The sequence below is a fragment of the Montipora foliosa genome, chromosome 9 (genome assembly GCF_036669935.1).
Source record: "Montipora foliosa isolate CH-2021 chromosome 9, ASM3666993v2, whole genome shotgun sequence".
Lineage (NCBI taxonomy): Eukaryota > Metazoa > Cnidaria > Anthozoa > Scleractinia > Acroporidae > Montipora > Montipora foliosa.
Genome location: NC_090877.1, coordinates 36,620,617 through 36,630,616, shown reverse-complemented (window position 1 = coordinate 36,630,616; position 10,000 = coordinate 36,620,617). Strand labels below are relative to the sequence as shown.

Genomic DNA, 10,000 nt, shown 5'->3' with positions numbered 1-10,000 from the left:
CTAATAGAAGCTTAAAACAGGCTACTGCAGGCTCTGCTAACGTAGATGCAGACTCTGTCTTGAAAGCATCATTCAGATCATAAACGGCAACTTAACCTTGAGCTGTTTGATACGCTTTGCCAGACATTTCCTCATTAAGCACTGATTTGGATACCACAGCTCTCACTGCTCAGCTACCAAGGTTTGCCTCATGGCGACCAGATCCCAGGTCTGCTCTTATGGATGCCTTAGGAGGTCACAGCCAAATGAATATTGTTATACACTCCCTCCTATTGAGGATTGCAGACCGCTCTTTGGCTGGCCTTCAGGCTGTAAAGCGCCTCGACTAGGTAACACCATTAATGGTGAACGCCTTAACAACGTTACTCTAGGTGTTTACAATGTGACTATAAAATAGATCACTTCTCCTTTGAAATGTACCCTACAACGGAATTCGTACGGTTCAAGCTGGCGAACAGGCGCCACGTATGCCTACACAAGACCATTCTAGGAGAATTTTCGATAAACGTGACTATTACAAAGTTCACTTCACCTTTGAAATTTATCGTACAACGGAATTTGCACGGTTAAAGCTGGCTAACAGACGCCACGTGGTACTAACGCAAATGCCTCCACGAGGCCATTCTAGGTGAATTTTCCATAAACGTGACTATAACATAGTTCACTTCACCTTTGAAATTTATCGTACAACGCAATTTGTACGGTTAAAGCTGGCTAACAGACGCCACGTGGTACTAACGCGAATGCCTACACGAGGTCATTCTAGGTGAATTTTCCATAAACGTGACTATTATATAGTTCACTTCACCTCTCATACGTGTTTTACAAACTCAAGTAAGAGAATTTCCGTCCAACGACAAAATGGCAATATCAGAGGAGGCCTCAAAAGCTAAAATACCACAACTGGAGGCGAAGAGTTTCCAACATGGCGGACACATGTGTTCACCAATTCGGTATCAAAGAACGCCATAACAAAGTCATTCTAGACTAAATAGAAACGAGTACAAAACTTGATTCACCTCCAGCAAGGAAAAATAAAGGGAAAAAAGAAAAAACACTTACCTGAGACAGCGGGAAAAAAGCAAAATTTTTGACAGAACACGAAGCGATTAAAAACACGTCAATTACGGTTTAATGATTGTGACGTCACTCCCGGCAGACTAGGTTCGTTCTTCATGTCAGTACCGGAGGTTACGATTTATGAGATAGAATTTATATCCTAAAACATCGAACTTAACTGGAAAATTTGGAACGGGAACCCAGCAATATCGTTTTCTAACATATTTATCAACAGGTTGAAAATCATAAAAATATTACAAAAATCAAAATAGTTTATAGAAAAAGTTACAAATCAAGTTTAGTCCATCGTGACTCAGAAACCTAGGTTATTCCTTAGGTATTGCTTGTGCGTAATTGCAAGCCTGGTTTGGGATTGTACGAGAAGCCATCGCCATCGCCGTCGCCTTTTCCTTCGCCAGCCCCAATCCCACTTGTGTCCGGTAATGCACGGCAATTCTACGTTAACTTTCTCCAACTGCATATCCCTTCTCCGAGCCTTGGGCAGTTTTTCATTTGTCCTTAACAGTATTACTCAGCTCAAACAACGACATATTTTGGCTGTGCAATACTTTAAAGCCCAATTCTTCTATATCTCCACCTCCAGGAAATGTTTATTTTCACTGTCATGTCCACTGTGTACAACGGGAACAACCTTTTTGTAAGGCAGGCGGTGTTCATTTCCTCTAGAAATCGAAACTTTGCTCACAATTACGCACAAGCAATATTTAAAGGGACTATTTCACGCAAAATGACATTTCATGACACGCAAAATGCCTAAAAAGTAGAATGAAACATTGCAATAAGCGCTTAAAACTGTTGACCAACATAAAAGAAATACAGCAAAAGGAAAGAGAAGCATTTGGGTAATCTTGAAAAAAAACGGAACGGCCCGGCGTTTTTCAAGTTGATAGCAAATCGCCTGAGTGAAGCTCGTTTTTGCTCAGAATCATCTTCTTTGTGATGTAACGATAATTTTATCAGTAAACTAAGGAATTCCACATTACCATCTTCGAGTTTTAAAACTCGTGACTAACTAAAGATTTCCCTTAAACACCCTAAAATAACGTGGCATAGCCCCTTTAAGGAATAACCTAGGTATCCGAGTCACGATGGACTGAAACAAAATTTTAGTTTCTGAAGAAACTGTGGTACTGCGTCGGTGGGAGATTGAAACAGAAATTGATTTTATCAAACAAGTTGATAAAGGTCGAATAACCACCGCGAAAGGTTTGGAAAGCTAGAATTGAACTTGATTTGCAACTTTTTCCATATTTTCAACCTGTTGATCAATATGTTAGAAAACGATATTGTTGAGTTCCCGTTCAAATGTTCCAGTAAAGTTCCTGTAGAAACGATGTTTTAGGATAGAAATTTTCCCTGTAATTTGAACTTGGAAAAAAGAATTATGAAATAGTAGCGTTAATTCATTTCGTTATTTCAACCGTATTTTTCAAACGATCGATCTTTGTTTCAGTTACTGAGTGCTTATTTTTTCGTATTTTCGTATTTCTCTAAGTAGTTCAGCTTACTTTTTTGTCAACCTTTTTCCATCAAATACACTGGATAGTCATGCATCTCTGAAACGCGGTACAGTCACCCCCCGTCCGTCTAAACCATGGTACACCGACAGTATTGCTGAAGCTAAAAGGAAACGCCGCTGTTTAGAGCGTCTCTGGCGTGCATCCAAATTGTGCATTCATCGACAATTATATGTTGAACAATGTCAAGTTAGAAAATATACTGCAAAGGTTGGTCAAGACAACGTGAATATAGGCGTTGTTACAATATTTCGGCTGGCCAACACCAGCCTTCTTCAGGTCTATTTTTTAAAGTTTTTTGGTGTGGTCACGATCTATTTTGATCCAACGTAGAGCAAGTTTTGATCGTACAAGGTTTTTGCAGTGGTTTAATCCTTAAAATGTCAAGTTGTTAATAGGATGCTACATAAAGCTAAACGGTATTCTACTATTCTTTTCTCATCTCGGAAATTAAAATTCATCAGATAAGAGAAAGCTTTTTAGCATAATCAACAGGTTGCTACACCGCAAATCAGAGCAACGCTATCCTGAAGCCTCGTCGACCTACGAGCTTGTCAATAGTTTTTCTGAATTCTTTTACAACAAGATTATGTTTATAAGAAAAACGCTAACTGACAGGTCTACCTCCCTTACATATACACTGAGTGATGAGCATCCTCTGATCATGACTGGAACTGAATTTCGCAGTTTCAGCATGGTGACTGCGGAAACATTTGAAAGACTACGTCAACATTATCGGACGAAAATCATGCGAGCTTGATCCTATTCCGGCATCAGTCCTATGTAGCTGTAAAGATATACTTATTGCAGTACTTAAAGATATTGTTAACATGTCTCTCCAATCTGGACACATGCCAACACAACTTAAACAAGCCATACTGAAACCTAAATTAAAGAAGGATTCTCTTAGCCCAAGTGAAATCTCAAATTTTAGACCCATTTCGAACTTGAAGGCCATTTCCAAGATCATTGAGAAGGCTCCATTTGCCTGTAAACTGAATGATTATCTCACTGAAACTCACCTCAGTGAAAGTTCCAATCTGCTTATAAACGCTTCCATAGCACAGAAATGGCACCCTTGAATTCGAAATTACAAGATGATATTCTTCAAGCCATTGACAATCAGAAATGTGTTGCGCTCCTGTTATTAGATCTATCGGCTGCGTTCGACACAGCAGACCATCAGCTGCTTGTTGAAAGATCTCAGATCGGTTTGGTCTGAAAGGTCAAGTCCTCGCATGGCTAAAATCCTATCTGGAAAACCAAACACAAGTAATAATGATTGACGGGGTCAAGTCTGCTGAAAAAAAAAATCATCTGCGGAGTGCCTCAAGGGTCCGTACTTGGCCCATTGCTGTATGTGTTGTACACAGCACCAGTCGCCGATTTTATCAGGCGCTACGGTCTCGGATTTCATTTTTACGCAGACGACATCCAGTTATATCTTGTTTTTGAGCAAACTATTCCTGACAAACTGGTGTCTTTAGCATGTATTGAACATTGCGTTAAAGAGATTGACACATGGATGCTATGCAATATGCTGAAACTCAACGGTGAGAAGACGGACCTGTTGGTGCTGAGCGCACAACATCGCCCACGTCCAGAAATCAACCATCTCCAAGTTCTGGCTCAGCTAGAAGTATTGCTGTGATTTTTTATCAACACATGTCTCTTGAGCAGAATGTTGTCAGCGTCTGTAAAGTATACTTTGACATCTTCGTAACATTTCAAAGATTAGAAACTGCCTCTCGAAATCTGACATTGAAATTCTAGTACATGCTCTTATCACCTCAAGATTAGACAATTGCTATAGCAATTCCTTGCTATATGGACTTCCAAAGTTCCTTATGGATCGCCTCCAAAATGTTCAGAATTCCGCTGCTCGATTTGTGACAAGAGAGACGAAATTCCAGCACATCACTCCCATACTCAAGCGGCTGCATTGGCTGCCTGTCCACACACGCATTGAGTTCAAGATACTCCTAATCACATTTAAGGCCCTCAATGATCTTACCCCACAGTACATAACTGACATTATGCAACCTTACGTACCATCAAGAACGCTACGTTCTGCAACAAAAAATCTGCTTGTAGTACCACCAACTAACCTGCGTGGTCAAGTATGGCGAAAGTTCGTTCTCTTACGCTGGCCCCAAACTATGAAATGAACTACCAGATAATATACGCAACTCACAAAGACCGAAATACATTTAAATGGAAGCTAAGGACGTTCCTTTTTAGGCCTGTTTCCCGTAGAGTAGCAATGATCACACGTTACTTTCATTATTTAGTTTATTTAGTCACCCCGTGTTTTCCACAGACCCCAACACCCCGCGTCCCAGCTTTTCCACCAAACCTTTGATTTTCGTTTTTCTTTCGAATTTTAAACGTGACTTCTAAAGTCGTAATCCTCTATAGCGCGTAGACAGTTTTCACTTACGATATTTATATTTACACAACTCCGTGTAAATTGTCTATGCCGTTTAATACCGTGCATATTTTTAGCCCCGGTAAAATAAGAGACATTTTTATCAAGCAAACGAAGTGTTTTATGGTATTCTTTTATGTTAGTGTATGTTCTGTAGAAGCAACTTTAGCTACTAACGTAATCTTTTTTTTTTTTTGTGAACGTCAATCGCCGCTCGACGGCTTGTTGTAAAGTACGCAACGCAATATGCGCAATATACGCCGATGTCAATCTGTAAAATACGCAATATGAGCAAAACGGTTTATTTTATGAAAGGTTAAGTTGCTAAATGTCAAACAGCGCATGCTAACCGTTCCCACGAGGTTTCTCCTGTAAACACCTGCAAAATGGAGGTGTTTTGCGGTGATTGAATTGCTTCCAACATTTATCGCCTTTCATCTTTGGTCATCCTCTGTTATATGCTGCACTGAATTATTATAGACTCGGTTTAATGTCCTTTTGATAACCGTTTCATCATTAAAACCAGAACAGTCAAGATCGTAAGTAAATATTTTCCCTCCAATGTTTCCGTGATGGTTTACATTTGAGATCGACATCTTCATCAGTATAGCCTAGAGCAAAATTTAACATTTATGTTGCGCCTTGTCTTCCTACATCTCTTGCCATTTCAACTCGGTGGATTTGTTCGCGTTAAAGTAAATGTGCCATGTATAAAGAATCGGTAAGAAGTAAGTCGTCTGAAGTAGGGTAGGGGAGATGATTACTTCCTCCTGCCGAAAGGACTCCTATGGATTCCCGGAGATCTAATCTATTAGCTAAGCTGAAGCGTGCGTCGTTCTAAATTGTTTATTTATGTTGCTCGGGAAGAAACCCGGCCGGTTTGAACTGATATTTCGTTATATTGATTTCAACCCGAAAGTAGGAAAATTAAAGGGAGTAATTCAATTCATTCTTAGAAGAAGGAATACACTATTTGTGAACCTTAATTATCGTAAAACCATAAAATACCTGTGGTTGCTGTCTTCTGGTACATCAATACTTCGACAGGAACAAGTCCATCGAGTTAAAATGGTAAAAAATATACAAAAACACTGGACGCAACGTCCATGTAAAATTTTGCTCTATCTAGGATATAGTCGATACACTTAAGAAAATGTCGACCTCAAATGTAAACCATCATGGAAACATTTGTGTCAATGCTCAGCGGCATATAACAGATGGTCAAAGATGAAAGGCGATTGATGTTGGAAACATTTACCGCAAAAAAAAAAAAAAATCCATTTTGCAGGTGTTTACAGGAGAAACCTCGTGGGAACGGTGAGCATGCGCTGTTAACCGCAAGTTAACCGCTGATAAAATAAACCGTTTTGCACATATTGCGTATTTTACAGATTGACATCGGCGTATGTGCCTTGCTTTGCGTTGCGTTGCATATTCTACAACAAGCCCCGCTCGACAATGAAGTTGTCTTGTCGGTCACAAAAGCCCTTGTTTTTAGCATGACCGCTTTTGTGGGAATTCATCTCCTGTGGGAATATAAGATCGGCTCTTTTGACATTTTTGATACTTTCATTGTATATAAAGATTACTGGGCTTGTTTCGCCCAGTTGCGAGATCAAAATATAACAAAAAAACACCGCCCCAGTGGGAAAATGTTTGTCGACGAGTGCCACGTGACCAGCCTGAACCAGGGTCTCTTTTTCCTCAACGACAATGGAGGCAGAGAAGAGAGACCCTGGGAACAAAGTTGAAGATAAAGCTCAAATTCGGCTATCGTCACATATTTTCGTCTCGGAACTATAGACATCATAGGTTGTTTCTGTGCTCTTTGGGCCTTCTTCATATGTGCTCCTTAACAACCTGTTGCATCGTTGCGAGTCTTCTGCGGATCCCTAGAAGATGACTCACTAGGTTCTTTTCAGACTTCTCGGACGGCTAACATTAAACCAGAAGAAAATCAACTCATCGACTGTTAACCACCATTTTAAAATGGATTCCTTACAGACGATCACCAAGTTGTAAGCTCCTGATTATTTTATGGCCAGTTAAGGACGTGTATTATTCAGCTCCGGCCCTATGACAGCATCACATCGAAAGCTGGTATCTTCCACATCGAAGGGACACGTTTTTCAACAGCCCTTATCGGAGTTATCAGCGGCTTTGGCCCATAAACAGGCTAAGGGGTCATTTTGTATCGAATTGACACTAAAGCCTCTTTTGCATGTAGTTTTAAAGCGCCCCTAACCCCAAAATATTTTTTTCGCTAAAATGAATCTTTGCACCTGTTCAAAACGCATTGCGGCCATTTTTTTCCTTTTTCTAACAAACCCTGCCATTTTATGGGCTTCGAAAGTTGCGAAAATCCAAGCATCTTTTGTTCACGACCGAGTCAGAAGGGAAGTGAGTCTATTCCTGATTTTATGTCACAATCTACTGGCTTATATTGTGCCCCCAGGATATTTATTAAGTTATTGAAGCCAGTCATATATTATATGCTTATATTGTGCCCCCAGGATATTTATTAAGTTATTGAAGCCAGTCAATGTACATTTACACGCCAAGAACCATGTATCTGTTGCACATTTGGATGGTCTTAATCTGCAAGGCCGCACTAACAAAGATTGCATGAGGAATGTAATTTAAACTACCCTACTACTTGAAAAATTGGGGTTGATTGTACATACAGTAGAGCAAGTCTTAGTCCCTATTCAGAGAATAGTTGTTTTTTGGTTTTGTGCTTAACTCGGCGACTGTGACTGTAATGTTGACAAGGGCGAAAACAGCCTCGTGCACTCTTGTTAGCAGGCACTAAAGTAGTCATTAGACACGTGGCAAGGGTGATTGGGAAAACTCGGTAGTAGTGTCCAGTTTTCCTGGAGTTATGCATGGGCCTTGCTAGAGAAATTTGGAAGGTGATTTTGATGCATACATGTCCTTATTAAAAAACATCAAAGGAATTGAAATGGAGGATAGAAAATAAATTTACTGTTGCATCACGTGACATTATACAACAACTACCGATGCCTCTCTTCACTGACGGCTGGGGGTGCCATAGTGGATGACACCTTGGATATATGATGACGAGTCTTTGCATCACAGAACCATCTTGAAATGTATGCAATTCTCCTGGCCTTGAAAACCTTTGCTAGTTACAAATCTAATTCTTACATCAGAGTGATGACTGACAACTCGACAGCTGTTAGTGCGATCAACTATACGAGCACCTGCCATTCTTATTCTTGCAATTATACGGCAAAGGAAATTTTGGAATGGCGCCTTAAGCTTAAAGGAAACCTCTGGGTAACTGTAGCTCATACATCCGAGAAACAAAATTATGTTGCTGACTTTAAATCTCACTGTAACCAAAAGGAAGCAGATTGGATGTTAGCAACATCTTCTCTACAAGATGCCCTGAACGAGTTAGGTTTTACTCCACAAATTAGCCTTCTTGCATCACGTATCAATGACCCAGTTCCCAAAACATGTGTCCTTCAAACCCGATCCATCCGCCTTTTCCATAGATGCCTGTTAACACTGGATTGGTCTAGGCTAATGTTCCTTGCTTTCCCTCCTTTTAGTGTTATTCCGGCCATCCTAAGCAAACTAGTACCAAAGAAAGCCAAGCGTCTTTGCATATTTCCCACACTGGTCCACGCAGGGCTGGTATCCAAAAGCAATACGAATGTCAATGAAGGAAGGCAAGAAAGGATGTTCTCACGCTTCCAAGCCATTCCGAGAAGATTCATCTTCTGCAGCACAAGCCCAACCCGATGGTTTGCCTCTAATCAGGGAGTCAGGGTCAGCTTTGATAACAATGCACTATCAGTAAGTTCTAACGGATTCAAGGAAAACTGGGACCACAAAGCAATACCAGACATATCTGAGGAAATGGCTAAGTTACTGTAAGGATAATGCGATTTACGTTTTTCGGCCTGGTAAGCCAGGTTGTTGAGTATTTGGTGACTCTCTCGTTCCGGTTTAGGCTATAGTACGGTACGCACGGCCCGCTCCGCATTATCGTCAATTATCACCCTGAATGATGGCAGAAAATGTGGGAGCACCTTTTAGGTTATCGCTGCTTAAAGAGGATTTATGAAATAAGTCCAGCCTTCCCTAAGTACTCCGAGGCGGATTTGGGATGTTAACATTGTTTTAATTTTGGTACGACCTTGCATTTTGTTTGCAAGGTGTCAGCCAAGGACCGTTCATTAAGGTTGGCTATATTACTGTTACCTTGAGAGCAGTTGGTTTCTTCTACGCTTCCCGAGAGAGAAACCACTGCGAGCAACCGTTTTATTTTCCATCGAGCATGTGCGAAGTACGTCACACCCCACGTGATGAATTTGACATCAGTTCGTCTTATTTCGCGCGAAATCACTACACAGCAGGCTCGCCCAAACGCAGCAGTTACGTAGCTGAACGCACGCGCAAGCGCCAAAACAAGTTTACTAACTCGTTTTACGGGTTCCAGTTTAATTTATTCGTCCTTTTAAGGCAATAGTCTGAGAGAAATGACTCTAGAATCGAGAGTTGCAAATGCACTTCATTGCATTGGCAGTTCGCTTTGTTTGACTGTTGAATTAAGTTAACTTTTAAGGCAGTTTCTTGTCATTTGGCACTTCGTCTCCATTTTTGGGCTCGCGGCTCAGGACTTTGAAATCTCATGTGACTCCGTAGTGACATTAACTGATTGACAGGATAGAATTATAAAACGAGACTTGCTTTAATTAAGGTGAAGTTTGATTGGGATTCTATCCTGTCATCAGTCTAGAACGAAGGAGGCAAATTCCCGTATCGAGCGCTCCCTGTCCTTCGTTTCTTTTATTGTACTCCTGTGCTACTCTCCTTGACTACTGACAGGTTCTGCGCATGCGCATCTTATGTGAATCCTTAGTTTCTGACTCATCACGGAAGAGAATCCCAATCAAACTTCAACTTACGGGTAAGCCTCGCTTCATTATTTAAGTATCTTTGT

General features: G+C 40.7%; 1 long non-coding RNA gene across 1 annotated transcript in view; it reads left to right on the top strand.

Annotated features, from left to right (window-relative positions):
* The window catches only part of LOC137970198 (uncharacterized), a 12,302-nt gene that overhangs the window by 1,438 nt on the left and 864 nt on the right, over positions 1-10,000 (top strand). Inside the window, exon 3 of the long non-coding RNA XR_011116774.1 lies at positions 8,604-10,000. This exon is cut by the window's right edge and continues 864 nt beyond it. This is a non-coding gene — a long non-coding RNA (uncharacterized lncRNA). The remainder of the gene's footprint in view (positions 1-8,603) is intronic.